Below are 15000 nucleotides of genomic sequence, written 5' to 3' on the forward strand. Positions count from 1 at the left end.
ATAGGGAACTTTCAGAATAGCATTTGAAATGTAAATAAAGAAAATATCTAATAAAAAATAAATAAAAAATAAAAAAATAAAAATAGAACTACCGTTACATATATATATGTAACCAGCAATTCCCTTCTTACAATTATGGGCACAATTATTCATATTCTAAAAACAAACAACGAAGCAAGCAACTAAGAGGGAGGTGATGAGGTTGAATGTCTGAAAAATGGTGTTTTCAAACTGTAAGATTCCATTTGTAAGTGCTGATGAAGGCCCAACATAGATAAGCTTACAAATGTTTGTTGACTCTGAAATTTCATAACACTGGCTTTTATGTTCTATTTAAGAGAGGTTACAGATATAATAAATATTATGCCTGTGCAATAGAGATATACAAATAGAAATCTATAGACAGACATTATGTATTAAGAGTTAAAGAGCTATGGTGCTGAAATAAGGATATCAGGGTGTATGCAATGAGTCCAAGACTCAGAGGCAGTCATCACTTTTAGCAGGGATAGCTAATACACCTGGCTTAGAAGTGAAGAACAGTTGAATTTTTCCTGTTAACCAAACAGACATTTACTCTTAATTGGTAAATTTCCTTGTTCAAAAAAATCCTTTTATTTTAATTATTTTCATCTTTTAAGGATTTTTGCAGTGACAAATTTTTCTAAAAACACTATCATTTGGTTTTTGTGTGTGTGCATTTGTTTATAAAATTCGTAGCATTTATAAACCCATACTAGCTAATGATATTGTTATTCATTATTTTGGTCCTTAACTTGAAGATAGATGAGATCGTATTGCCTCACTAAGAGCCCCTTTCTCCTGCTATAAAATAATTCAGCTATTTATTCATTTCTTGTAAATAAACAAAAAAAACTATAGTTACACTTTACCCATAAATTTGCTTGCTGTATTCATTTGTATAGCATGGATTTCCTTGAGGTCATTTTGGCTATTTTTTTCATGATAATTAGGTCAGGTTATTTTTTCTTTCTTTTTCCTTTTTTTTTTATTGGATGTTTTATTTATTTACGTTTCAAATGTTATTCCCCTTTCCCAATTTCTGCCCCCTCAGAAACCTCCTATTCCACCCCTTCCTCCTGCTTCTGTGAGAGTGTATCCCAACCCATCAACCCACTCCTGCCTTCCTGCCATCAAAAACGCCTACACTGGAGCATCAAGACTTCACAGGACAAAGAGCCTCTTCTCCCATTGATGCCCAACAAGGCCATTGAATGCTACATATGTGACTGGAGCGATGGGTCCCTCCATGTAAACACCTTGGTTGGTGGTTTAGACCCTGGGAGCTCTGGTTGGTTGGTATTGTTGATCTTCCTATGGAATTGCAAAACCCTTCAGCTCCTTCAGTCCTTTCTCTAACCCTTCCATTGGGGACCCCCTGATAGGTTCAATGGTTGACTATGAGCATCCGCCCCTGTATTTGCCAGGCTCTTGCAGAGCCTCTCAGGAGACAGCATTATCAGGCTCCTGTCAGCATGCATTTCTTGGCATCCACAATAGTGTCTGCATTCGGTGACAATATATGGGATAGATATGGGGCAGTCTTTGGATGGCCTTTCCTTTAGTCTATGCTCCGCACTTTGTCTCCTGATTTGGTCCCATGAGTATCCTGTTACCTCTTTTAAGAAGAACCAAAGCACCCATATTTTGTTCTTCCTGCTTCTTGAGCTTCCTATGGTCTGTGAATTGTATCTTGGGTATTCTGAGCTTTTGAGCTAATATCCACTTACCAGTGAGTGCATACCATATGTGTTCTTTTGTGACTGGGTTACTTCACTCAGCAAGATATCTTCTAGTTCCATCCATTTACCTAAAATTTCATGAAGTAATTGATTTTAATAGCNGAGTAGTACTCCAGTGTGTAAGTTAACCACATTTTCTGTATCCATTCTGCTGTTGAGGTACATCTGGGTTCTTTCCAGCTTCTGGCTACTATAAATAAGGCTGCTATGAACATTGTAAAGCATGTGTCCTTGTTATCTTTTAGTTGTATGCCCAGTAGTGGTATAGTTGGGTCCTCAGGTAGTACCATGTCCAATTTTCTGAGGGACCACAAGACTGGTTTCCAGAGTGATTATACCAGCTTTCAATCCCAACCACAAGGGAGGAGCGTCACTCTTTCTCAACATCCTCACCAGCATCTGCTGTCACCTGAGTTTTTAATCTTAGCCATTCTGACTGGTGTGAGGTAGATTCTCAGGGGTGTTTTGATTTACATTTCTCTGATGACTAAGGATGTTGAACATTTCTTTATGTGCTTCTCAGCCATTCAGTATTCCTCAGCTGAGAATTCTTTGTTTAGCTCTGTACCCCATTTTTATTAGTGTTATTTGGATCTCTGGATTCTAACTTCTTGATATATATATATATATATATATATATATATATATATATATATATATATTGGATATTAGCCCTCTGTAGTTATAGGATTGTTAATAATCTTTTCCCAATCTGTTCATTGTCTTTGTCATATTGACAGTGTCCATTGCCTTATAGAAGCTTTGCAATTTTATGAGGTTCCATTTGCCAATTCTTGGTCTTAGAGCACAAGCCACTGGTGTTCTGTTCAGGAACTTTTCCCGTGTGTCCATGTATTCGAGGATTTCCCCCTGTTTCTCTTCTATTAGTTTCAGTGTATCTGGTTTTAAATGGAGGTTCTTGATCTACTTGGACTAGAACTTTGTAAAAGGAGATAAGAATGGATCAATTTGCATTCTTCTACATGCAGCCTGCCAATTAAATCAGCACCATTTGTTGTTAATGCTGACTTCTTTCCACTGGATGGTTTTAGCTCCTTTGTCAAAGATCAAGTGACCATCGGTGTGTGGGTTAATTTCTGGGTCTTCAATTCTATTCCATTGATCTACCTGCCTGTCTCTGTACCAATTCCATACAGTTTTTTTTTTTTTTAATCACTTTTGCTCTGTACTACAGATTGAAGTCAGGGATGCTGATTCCCACAGGAGTTTTTTTATTGTTGATTATAGTTTTCGATATCCTAAGTTTTTTAGTATTCCAGATGAATTTGCAAATTGCTCTTTCTAACTCTATGAAGAATTGAGTTGGAATTTAGATGGCGATTGCATTGAATCTGTAGATTGCTTTTGGCAAGATGGCTATATTTACTATATTAATTCTGCCAATCCATGAGTATGCAATATCTTTCCATCTTTTGAGATTTTCTCCAATTTCTTTCTTCAAAGACTTGAAGTTCTTTTTACACAGATGGTTCACTTGCTTGGTTATAGTCACACCAAGGTATTTATTCGTATTTGTGACTACTGTGAAGGGAGTTGTTTCCCTAATTTCTTTCTCAGCCTGCTTAGCTTTTGAGTAGAGGACAGCTACTGATTTGTTTGAATTAATTTTATATCCATCACTTTGCTGAAGTTGTTTATCATGTTTAGGAATTCTCTGGTAGAATTTTTGGAGCTCACAAAATTATACCAACATATCATCTGTAAATAGTGATATTTTGACTTCTTCTTTTCCAATTAGTATTCCTTTGACCTCCTTTTGTTGTTTAATTGCTCTGACTAGGACTTTGAGTACTATATTGAATAGGAAAGGAGAGAGTGGGCAGGCAGCCTTGTTGAGTACCTGATTTTAGTGGGATTGCTTTAAGTTTCTCTAATCTAGTTAGATTTTGGCTACTGGATTGCTGTATGTTGCTATTACTATGTTTAGGTATGGGCCTTGAATTCCTAATCTTTCTAAAATCTTTTACTATGAAGGGGTGTTGGATTTTGTAAAATGTTTTCTCAGAGTCTAATGAGATGATCATGTATTTTTTTTTTCCTTTGAGTTTGTTTATATAGTGGATTACATTGATGGATTTCTGTATAATGAACCATCCCTGAATTCCTGGGATAAAGCCTACTTGACCATAATGGCTGATCATTTTGATGTGTCTTGGATTCAGTTTGCAAGAATTTTATTGAGTATTTTTGCATTGATGTTTATAACAGGAAATTGGTTTGAGGTTCTCTTTCTTTGTTGGGTCTCTTTGTGGTTTAGGTATAAGCATAATTGGGGCTTCATAGAACGAAGTGGGTATTGTTTCTTTTGTTTCTATTTGGTGGAATCGTTTAAAGAGAAATAGTATTATGTCTTCTTTGAAAGTCTGATAGAATTCTGCACTAAAATCATCTGGTCCTGGACCTTTTTTGGTTGGGAGACTTTTAATGACTGCTGCTATTTCTTCAGGGGTTATGGGACAGTTTACATGATTTATCTAATCCTGATTTAACTTTAGTACCTGGTATCTGTCTATAAAATTGTCCATTTCATCCAGAGTTTCCAGTATTGTTGCGTACAGGCTTTTGTAGTAGGATCTGATGAGTTTTTGAATTTCCTCAGTTTCTGTTATTATGTCTTCCTTTTATTTATGATTTTATTAATTTGGATACTGACTTTGTGCCCTCTGGTTAGTCTGGCTAAGGGTTCATNTATCTTGTTGATTTTCTCAAAGNACCAGCTCCTGGTTTGGTTGATTCTTTGTATAGGTCTTTTGGTTTTCACTTGGTTGATTTTCTTTGATTGTTGTGTCAGTGTTTTCTATTGAATCTTCTGCATTTGAGAATCTCTCTTCCATTTGTTGTATTCTGTTGCTGATGCTTATATATATGGCTCCTGGCTTCTTTTCTAGGTTTTCTATCTCCAGAGTTGTCTCCCTTTGTGCTTTGTGATTTCTTTATTGTTTCTATATCCATTTTTAGATCCTGGATGGTTTTGTTCTATTCCTTCTTCTGTTTTGTTGTGTTTTCTTGTGATTCGTTAAGGGATTTTGTGTTTTCCTCTTTAAGGGCTTCTACTTGTTTACCTGTGTTCCCCTGTATTTCTCTAAAGTCCTCTAGCATCATCATGAGACGTGATTTAAAATTTGAATTTTGCTTTTCCGGTGTGATGGGGTATCCAGGACTTGGGATGGTAAGAGAACTGGGTTCTGATGTTGGCAAATAACCTTGATTTCTCTTGCTTATGATCTTTTGCTTGTCTTTCACCATCTGGTTATCTCTGCTGCTACCTGTACTCACTGTCTCTGACTGGAGCCTGTCCCTCCTGTTATCTTGCTTGGTTGGTTCAGAACTCATAGAAGGGGGTCACGAATCTGAAAGAAGCTGATTGGGTGAAAATGAGAAGAACTGGGGATATAGAAGTGGTAGAAATTACAAACACTCTGTACTAGTCTATGAAGTGCTTAAATTAAAGAAAAACTATAAAAGTTAATTCTTGAAAAGTGCTTACTGAAATTCTGCCAACTAAGTGAAGATGTGACTTAAGCACAGAGAAATTCTAGAGGAACATTTAGATTTCATGGGTACCCTTGGGCAGAGTATTATATACTTCTGCGATTATTCTTGCAGTGCATCTGGTCTAGTGCTGGCATCAGTACACTTGGTTATTGGTTAGACAATGTTCACACTTGGTTGATGTTAGCAGTCTCTCCTCATATTCCCTCTCTTATACCCTTCTTTTCTCCTTCTTCCCACTTGATCCTGCTGTTTCAATAACCCCCACACAGCTATCCATAAATATATATTTTATTTCCCTTTCCTAGGGAAATCTGTCTCCTCTAGTCCCTTACTCCAAACCTAACCTCTGTGCTTACAGATATTTTAGCTTGCTTATCACTGTAAAACAGCTTATATCATGTTTGTCTGTCCAGGTCTGGGTTACCTCACTCAGGACTTGTTGTTGTTTTCCTGATTCCATACATTTAACTGAGAATATCATGATTTAATATTTTTAACAGCCAAGTAATATTCCATTGTGTAAATACACAGCCTTATCTTTATCTATTCATCTGGTGAAGGACATCTAGGTTGTTTCCACTTTCTGGTTATTATGAACAGATCAGTAATGAACATGGTTGAGCAAGTGTTTCTATAGTAGGATGACACATCCATCTGAGTCGTGATATATAGAAACCTAATACAGTAGAAGCATGTAGGTGATCTAAATTATGTTATCGGATAATTGAGACAGAGCCACAAAGGAACAGCTCTTATTACCAAGTGAAGCTCCTCGAACTGAGAATAGGTGCCATCTGATTGAATTATTGGCCAAAGGAGTCACATAGGAATTCCCACACAACCCAGATTTTTGCTAAGAATATCCATTGCTCTCCAGAAATGGATGATAAAGCCCTTTTATTAAATACAACACTTACACAACTAACTGAGCATGAGGAATTTGAGCTAGAACCTATATAGAACATTCACCCCCTCCTGGTTAGTATCTTTGGTACAGGAAGTTATTCTGCATGCTACCAAAATAGAAATATACATGTCTAAATGGAGACATGCCTGCAAGATATGCTAATTCACTGGTGACACAACGCTTGTGGGAAGAACCAACTGATTTGCCTTAAGGACCACTTTGCAAGATGGAACCCATACATAACACTGCTTGACTGACCAAGAACAAAAGACTATATAGTCCCATGACCTAGGGAAAACAAATACTACTGTTCATGTAAAAAGAACATAGAAATAAAATGACTCCTAATGATATTCTGCTACATACATAGATCAATAATATTTTACTCATCAGAGAAGCTTCCTCCTGGAAAAGATAGAAACTAAGAGTGACACAGCTGGGATACCATGCAGATCATGAGAGACCTCAGAGCATTCAGCCCCAGATAGGGTATCTTCTTCAAATCTCTTCCCCAGGGATATACAGAACACTGCAGAAGAGAAGGCAGAAAGAGTCTAAGAGTCTAAGGGATGGAGGACAACCAGGAGACAAGGCCCTCTAAATCAATATGATTGATGCTCATATTAACTCACAGAGACTGAGGCAGCAGATACAGGGTCCACACCAAATGGAAAACAATAGCTGAAAGGAGAAATGGACACATAACCCCATCCCTAACTCAGAAACAATCTTCTATTGGTAACTCACTGCAAATTAAAATCTTATGTTTTTGTCAAGGGTGTCCTACTGGGGAAATAAACTACTCTTAAGTGTAAGCCACATGCCCAACAGTAAATGGCTAACAGAAAATTAACTCAATGTCATCTTTGGAGTTTAGAGGCTCCTTGCATTATAATTTTTTAATCTGACCTTCACTTTCTATTTTTATTTAATTTTTTGATTTTTTTTCATGTTTTACCCTACAGTTTCTTTGAATTTGGCTTCTACTTTGTGGTTTTTAGGGATTTCCTGAATGTGCAAATGTCTCCGGTTCATGTGCCTTTTCTTGGGCTCTTGTTCTTCTGGTTGTTTGTTTTGTTCCATCCTGATGTATTAGTTTTTGTTCTATTTCACATTATTTTATTATCCTTTAGCAGCCTCATTTACTTGTCCTCAGAGATACTACTAGCCTTCATCATCAGTTAATAGAAGATCCCAGCTCATCCAATCAACAGTTCCACTATTTTGTAGTTCCAGGAACCATTTGCATCTCCTGTATGAACAATAATGATGTCCCCATTGCCAGAGAGGTTATAGACAACCCAGTTCTAAAGGTTGATGTTAGTCCTTGTATTTGAACTGTCTTATTGTGGTATATCATTTGTTCTTGGTTGAATTTTCCAAGTATACACAGAAATGGATTCTAACATGTAGCACACACGTTAAGAAACAATCCATGTGAATTAAAAACTACATATATAGACTCAGTAGTTCAGTAGTATGTATTTACTAATCAAAGAAATGGAGGCTATTCATTTTAGACTGGACATGGGAGGGGCTGGGAGGAAGAAAGGGCAGGGAGAAAGCAAGGTAATTCAATTTTAATTAAAATGTATTTTTAAAAAGGGAAAGACTCTTAGCTTCAACTCTTATGTAATAGCTATAAAAGAAAGGTTGTGCAGAGGGAGAAATCTGATGCTATCTTCTTGAGGGGCTCAACTGACTGCCTGGTGCAGCACCAAGTGAGGAGACAGCTTTAGAAGCAGGAAGCTGGAAGGGAGAGAGGCAGGCGTTTCCATGGCAGCATGGATGAGTCAATCAATTAAGTTCTCAGGGATGGCATGGGCAAAGCCATGGGCAAGGTCATATCTCTCAGCTCCTAGTGAGGAAAGAGTTGACAGTACGGTCTTCTCTTGGAACTCTCAGCATTTGCAGAAATAAGAACTGTGCAGTGAAGAACAATTCTGATGATACAAGGTAATGTGTACCAAAGTCTCAAATAAAATACAACTAAACATTGAGTGAGGTTCAGAAAACCCATTTGGACTCTGGACTGTTGGCATCTGGGAAGAGATTATGTAAATCCTGAATATAAAGAATTCAACCTCCTCTATCCTTCCAATGATAGCCGTTAGGAGCAAAAGACATTAAAATTAAACAATATTTAATCACTTTTCTCTTGGAAAAAATTAACTTTAAGAATATGTTCTACCACTGGTAATGCCTGTTTTCTCAAGAAGGAAAAAAACCAGGAAACAAATTTAGGAAGCAATTAGCTCCAAGTAAGTTTTTTTCTTTGTTTTGTTTTGTTTTGTTTTGTCCGTGTATGTGTGCGTGCGTGGGCGGGCGGGTGTGTGTGTGTGTGTGTGTGTGTGTGTGTGTGTGTGTGTGTGTGTGTATGTTGTTGTTGTTGGTTTTTTTTGTTGTTGTTTGTTTTGTTTTCTTTTGTTTTTGTTTTTGGAGACAGGGTTTCTCTGTATAGCGCTGGCTGTCCTGGAACTCACTTTGTAGACCAGGCTGGCCTCGAACTCAGAAATCCACCTACCTCTGCCTCCCGAGTGCTGGGATTAAAGGCATGCGCCACCATGCCCGGCTGTGTGTATCGTTCTACCATGTTGATACATTTTAAAAATAATAGGAAAAACTTAAATAGCAGAATTATATAGTGTTTATCTTTCACTGAAATTAGAGCTAATTTAGATTTACAAAACCAAAATACTGAAGTGTCAAGACAACACTGACCGTCAAGCCAGGCTGGGCACAGTGATAGGAGAGAAAACAGCGAGCAAACAGGTGGTGGAGAGATGGAAGAGTAGCAGGGATGTTTGTGCAGCATGAAGTGAGGAGGAACTGGAGATGAGAAAGCCTTCCTGTTCTTGCTCTTTGGAAAAAGAAGAATTGCACTGTCCATCAATAGAACCAGTAAGGAACACAAGTGCCCGTGGGCCTCTGCCTTCTTACCTGAGAAAAGTGACCATTGTGTGAGTTGCTATGATATCCTAGCCTAGAAAGAAGAGCAGTCCCTGCAGACTGGAGACCCACAACTGACTGACATGTCACGATGTGTTTGATTCTCATCATTGGAGTATCTAATAATCCCTCTAGCTGGCCATTCAACCACCAGACATGGTGAATTACAGTTTTCCTGTGTTGTGCTTAACTTTGGCTAGGGATTTAATTCCTTTGGAGTCTTCAAGTTGGACAAACTTTTAACCATTCTGTCTTTCAGATGCCATTGCTGAATGCAGTGTGTGTAGGTACAACTCCATGAATGAGTATGTGACAGACATGGGAGAGAAAGAGAAGCAGAATGGTTGCTCACGTGAAGAGAGGCAGCACGGTGGTAAGAAACAGCCTGATGTGAGAAGCCTGGGGTGCCACCTGAGGCTATCCATGGCAATGTTCCTGCCAGTGCTGCTGCCAAGGGCCATGCCTTGGTCTGTGGCCCTGCAGCAGTAGGAGTCTGCTGTGGCAATGTCCCTGACCCATGGTACCACCAAACACCATATGGACCACCCTGGTCTGGGTTGTGGCCTGTTGGCCACTTTAACGTCTGAGGGTTAAGCAGAGCTGCGCCCACCCCTCGCTGGCCATGCAGTGGCATGTGTGTGGTAGAGATCTCCCCCATCCTGGCCCCAACTCTTGTTTCCTGTGGCATGCTAGAGAAGTGCTGGAGAGCCCAGATGGCAAAGGTGAGCGAGAGCTGGTGTGGCCCCTTGCAGATTGCAGCAGACAAGATATCTGGTCCTGTCACCTGGGAAAAGTGAGAGAGTTAGCCATGGTGGCATGGGTGCTGAAGAGCTGGTGGGCAGACCAACTCATATACCACCCAGGCCCAGAAGAGCTGGTGGGCAGACCAACTCATCTACCACCCAGGCCCAGAAGAGCTGGTGGGCAGACCAACTCATCTACCACCCAGGCCCAGATCGAGGGCTTTGAGTTAACTACCCCAATATCTACCCTGTCTATGAACTACTGGAGCAGATGAAGGGGCCAGTCCGGCAGAACTAAAGCTGCAGGAGTTCCATGACCCAGGGCAACAGTAGAATATCCATGAGGAGCCCAGGTGAGAATTTAGTAGTGTGACTCTGATCGAATATATATGGCAGAGGATGGATGGCCTTGTTTGACATCAGTGGGAGGAGCAGCCCTTGGGCCTGAGGGGGTTCGAGGCCCCAGTGTAGGGAAATGCCAGGGTAGGAAGGCAGCAGTAGGTAGGTGAGTGGTGGAGCACCCTCCTAGAGGCAGGGGGAGGGGGGAATGACACAGTGCAGTGTCAGGGACCAGATTGAGAAAACCCAGGCATCTTACACCCAGAGCATCCCACAGCCCAGGTGTTTTCACAGTATGTAGCTAANAGCCACATAGTTCTTTGTCAAGAGCCCTTCCCCCTCTCTCTCTGCAAGGCCACTCCTGGGAACCAGCAAGACCTAAACAGACATCAAGGACTGAGGGAGTCTTCTCACATTCCAGAGCTGCCAGAGCTGTCACCTTGAACTGTCAGGAGGATCCGGACCCCGAGATAGGCTCTTAGATAAGCCGCCCTATGTCCCAGGGCAGTGGCGCCAAGGACCCTAGATGAATCACTAAATGTATTAGACTTGCAAATAACTCTTCCCAATTATTTCTCTCACTGTATACATTTGATCACCCCTCTCCAAATTGTATATAACCTGAGCATCTCCCCTTCGTAAAAGAGACTATGACACACATGCATGGTCTCAGTCTCTTTCTTTATTCCCATTTCTCTCCAGGTTTATGATCCCCTTCAAGGACCATGGAATAAAGTGTCCCGCAGGCCGGGGCAGTGCAGTTCTGGAGGGGAGACCTGGAAAGGGGATAACAATTTGAATTGGAAAGAAAGAAAGAAAGAAAGAAAGAAAGAAAGAAAGAAAGAAAGAAAGAAAGAAAGAAAGAAAGAAAGGAAGGAAGGAAGGAAGGAAAAAAAGGATGTGGCAGAAGTCAGAGGCCTGGAACCAGATCAAGGACTCTGCAATGAACGTTTACAAGTGAAGCAGTTTGGACAAAAAGGTAAACTGTGATTCCCCTATATTGGGGCATAGAACCCACTAAGGCCCAACGGCCATCTGCTCCTCCCACTGATGTCCAACAAGGCCATTCTCTGCCATATATGCAGCCAGAGCCATTGGTCCCTCCACGTATACTCTTTGGCTGGTGGTTCAGTCTCCTGGAGCTCCAGGTTGGGGAGAGGGGTTTGGCCACTTGACACTGTTACTCTCCCTATGGGGCTGCAAACTCCTTCAGCTCCTTTAGTCCCTTCTTCAACCCTCCATCAGGGACCCAGCTCTCAGTCCAATGGTTGGCTGCAAGCATCCACTTCTATATTTGTCAGGTTCTGGCAGAGCCTCTCAGGAAACAGCCATATCAGGCTTCTGTCAGCAAGCACTTGCTGGCATCTGCAATAGCTTCTGGGCTTGGTGGCTGTATATGGGATGCATCCCCAGGTGAGGCAGTCTCTGGATGGCCTTTCCTTCAGTCTCTGCTCCACACTTTGTCTCCATAGTTCCTCTGGTGAGTAATTTCTTACTCCCTAAGAAGCACTGAAGCACCCACATGGTCTATGAATTGTATCATGGGTATTCCGAAGTTTGGCACTAATATCCACTTATCAGTGAATGCATACCATGTGTGTTCTTTTGTGATTGGGTTACCTCACTCAGGATGATATTTTCAAGTTCCATCCATTTGTCTGTGAGTTTCATGAAGTCATTGTTTTAATAGCTGAGTAGTATTCCATTGTGTCGATACACATTTTCTGTATCCACTCCTCTGTTGAGGGACATCTAGGTTCTTTCAAGCTTCTGGAACCTATTATAAATAAGGCTGAAATGAACATAGTGGAGCATGTGTCCTTGTTATATGTTGGAGTATCTTCAGGGCTGGAAGGTAGGAGTGGGTAGGTGGGTGGGGGCGCACCCTCATAGAGGCAGGAGGAGAAGGGGGATGGAATAGGGGGTTTCCTGGAGGGGAAAGGTGATAACATTTGAAATGTAAATTAAAAATAATCCAATAAAAGATAAAAAGAACTGAAACATAAAAAAAAAAGAAAGAAAGTTAAACTGTGACACTCCTTGTGACATATAACAGTTTCGATAGGGAAATTTCCTTAATTTAGTTTAGTTTAGGAAGGAGGATTCCATGGTGGAGGGCAGATATGGAAAGGGGGGGGCAGAGGAGTAGGACTTCACAAAAACAAACAAACCAATAATATAAGTTCAAAAAATCAGAAGAGTATATAGCACTGCAGCTCCTTTGTATTTTCCAAAAGCTTGCGTCATGCAGAGCTGATTGGTCAATGGGTTCCAGCACATTTTGTTCTGACTTCACGGTGTGATTCTGCAATAGTTGCCATGGTGGTAAAAATAAAGTACCACCTCAGATAGGAAGCATAGAGATCTTGTAATACAGGGATTTTTTTTTTAAATCAGATTAAGAACTGAGGTCTAATCAGGCACAGTCCCTGGAGAGAGTTGAAGGAAATAGGTCTAGGACTTGGTCATAGGGGAAAGGAAAATTGATTTCTACAAGTTACATTCCTTTTCCTGGAGTCTACTCTCCCTTTGACACAGTGTTTCCCATGCTCAGTTCTCATGAAAAAACATTGCCAAAAAATAAAACTAAATTTTTAAAGGAGACTAGGATTCTTCTTCTTCTTCTTCTTTTTAATCAATGACAACCAATTAAGCACATAACAACAAAAAACAGAAGATGCAATGTCCAAATAGAAGGTAAAAATTAGCAAATATGTTGCAAAGATGCAAAGATTCTCCTACAGTTTCATTCAATGCCTAGTGTCATAGACTGCTCAAAACAACAGCCATGCACACTCCAGGGAAGCAGGCAGATTTATGCTAAACGATGTGCTTCATTTTCCTTCTTCATCTGTCCCCATACTTGCCCACATTCTTGCTTGCCCACAAAGACAACAATAATTAGAGTGTGAGCAGAGTTAAGGAATTCAGAACACAGCCTTCGAAGTATTTAATCATTCTAGAGAAAAGAAAACACAACTATGCTAAATTTTAGTATCCCTTCATAGCAAACCCTTAAAAGTTTTGGTTTTGTTGTTTTGTTTTAAAATCATCTCAGCCAAAGGTAGTTATTTCTACATTTAAAGTTCTTAGGTCTAAACATTTGACAGATATATGTAACAAGCACTGTAACATCTACCAAGGTATCAGTGTTTCTAAAAGAAATAAGAGTTACACAAAGGCTGCAAGAGTCTATGTTGACACAGGACAAAGAGCAGATAGACTATCTAGTTAATAAACTACCCGGTAATCTCTACAAAAGAGTGTGTTGCACCTGTTTTAACATTTATTTATTCTCCAAGGAACACAGAAATAACAGGAAATGTAACAAATCTTTTAGCAAGCATCTCTCCTCTTCCATATTCCTCTGTAAACTACTACCAGCTCTTCAAGGCCTCTTCCTGCTCAGTCATCCTCAGGTCTGACGTTCTTTCACCATATCCCATTCTTAGCTCCTGTATTTAAAGTCTATTTTTAATCCCTTCTCTGTTGTCCATCTTCAGTGGTCTTCACATATCTCAGGGCAGCTCACTCATTGAGTTTCAGTTCCAGTTTCAAGTCTTTCATGTGTGTGTGTGTGTGTGTGTGTGTGTGTGTGTGTGTGTGTGTGTGTTACTGTGTTCACAACTCAAGGAATTCACATCAATAGTATCCATTGTCACCTTGTGTTTCTCCACTTAAATTTCCTTTAAGTGACATTTTGCTGTTGTTGTTAAGGCTAAACAGAATGGAGTCAAGGTCAGAGGAACTGGTCTCAAGAATCAGTAACTACAAGGCCACCAATAGAGCAAAGGTTTATGGGGAAGATGTCTGGTGCTTTTAAATTTTTTATGAAGGAAGAGTAGGAATAAGATATTAAAATTGCCTTAGCAAACACAGGTTCTTTTCCTTCGGCATTAGACTGTTAATTTAACCTTATTCTCATTCATTGGCCTTCAAATCATACACTCCTGTGGCTTCCTCTCCAGTGCTGTAATTTTCTCTCATTATTTACATAGGATGACTACATATTTACTCTAGATGGGAAAGAAAATATATATTGAAAGACCTTTGTCATTGAACTAGCAATGAGGCTTTAATCTACTAAGAATAGTCTTTTAGTGCCCTAAATCTTTTTATCTTTCTGTGAATTACCACTTGGTGTGCCAAGGCCAAACATCAAAGGGGCCTCAGAGTTCCCCAACAGTTTAAGTGGGCTAGCTGCTTTCAGGGTTTCTGCTAATTGGTTGATAAAAGCCTCTATGAAACCAGAACTTCTGAGTGATCAGATGATAGAAGGCAGTGTGTGCAGGAAGCCTCAGAAACTCCTAGCCTACCGCCCTCCCCCCACACCACCCTGCCACTGTTGCCTCTGAAGCTGGACTGGAATGATGTGTGTCCCATGCTCTCACATATTTGGCAGCACCTTGACAGGGTTGGCTTGCCTGCCTGCTTGCTTGCTTTGCTGAAGTTTGCTCTTCAGGATAAAACCTCACAAAGATCAATTTATGAGGGCTGAAAAGATTTATGTCCCTGGGTTCAGAAAATTGTTCCCCGATCTGTATCATCCCTTATGAAGATGCTAAAAAAGAAAGCTTTTTCCATGAGGACCTGTGCCGTCCAAACAGCTACCCTCCTTATTCATTCTTTATTGAACTTGCTTTATGCCTTGATTTATGCCCCAAAATCAAAATCACAGTGCTTACTGTGTTAATAAAAGTCACCATAGCTGTCCCCCGGATCCTACTCCTATACAAACATAATTCAAAGTAGATACATGCTGCAAATACCTCAGAAGCCACCT

This window comes from Mus pahari, chromosome 4 (genome assembly GCF_900095145.1).
Source record: "Mus pahari chromosome 4, PAHARI_EIJ_v1.1, whole genome shotgun sequence".
NCBI classification, from domain to species: domain Eukaryota; kingdom Metazoa; phylum Chordata; class Mammalia; order Rodentia; family Muridae; genus Mus; species Mus pahari.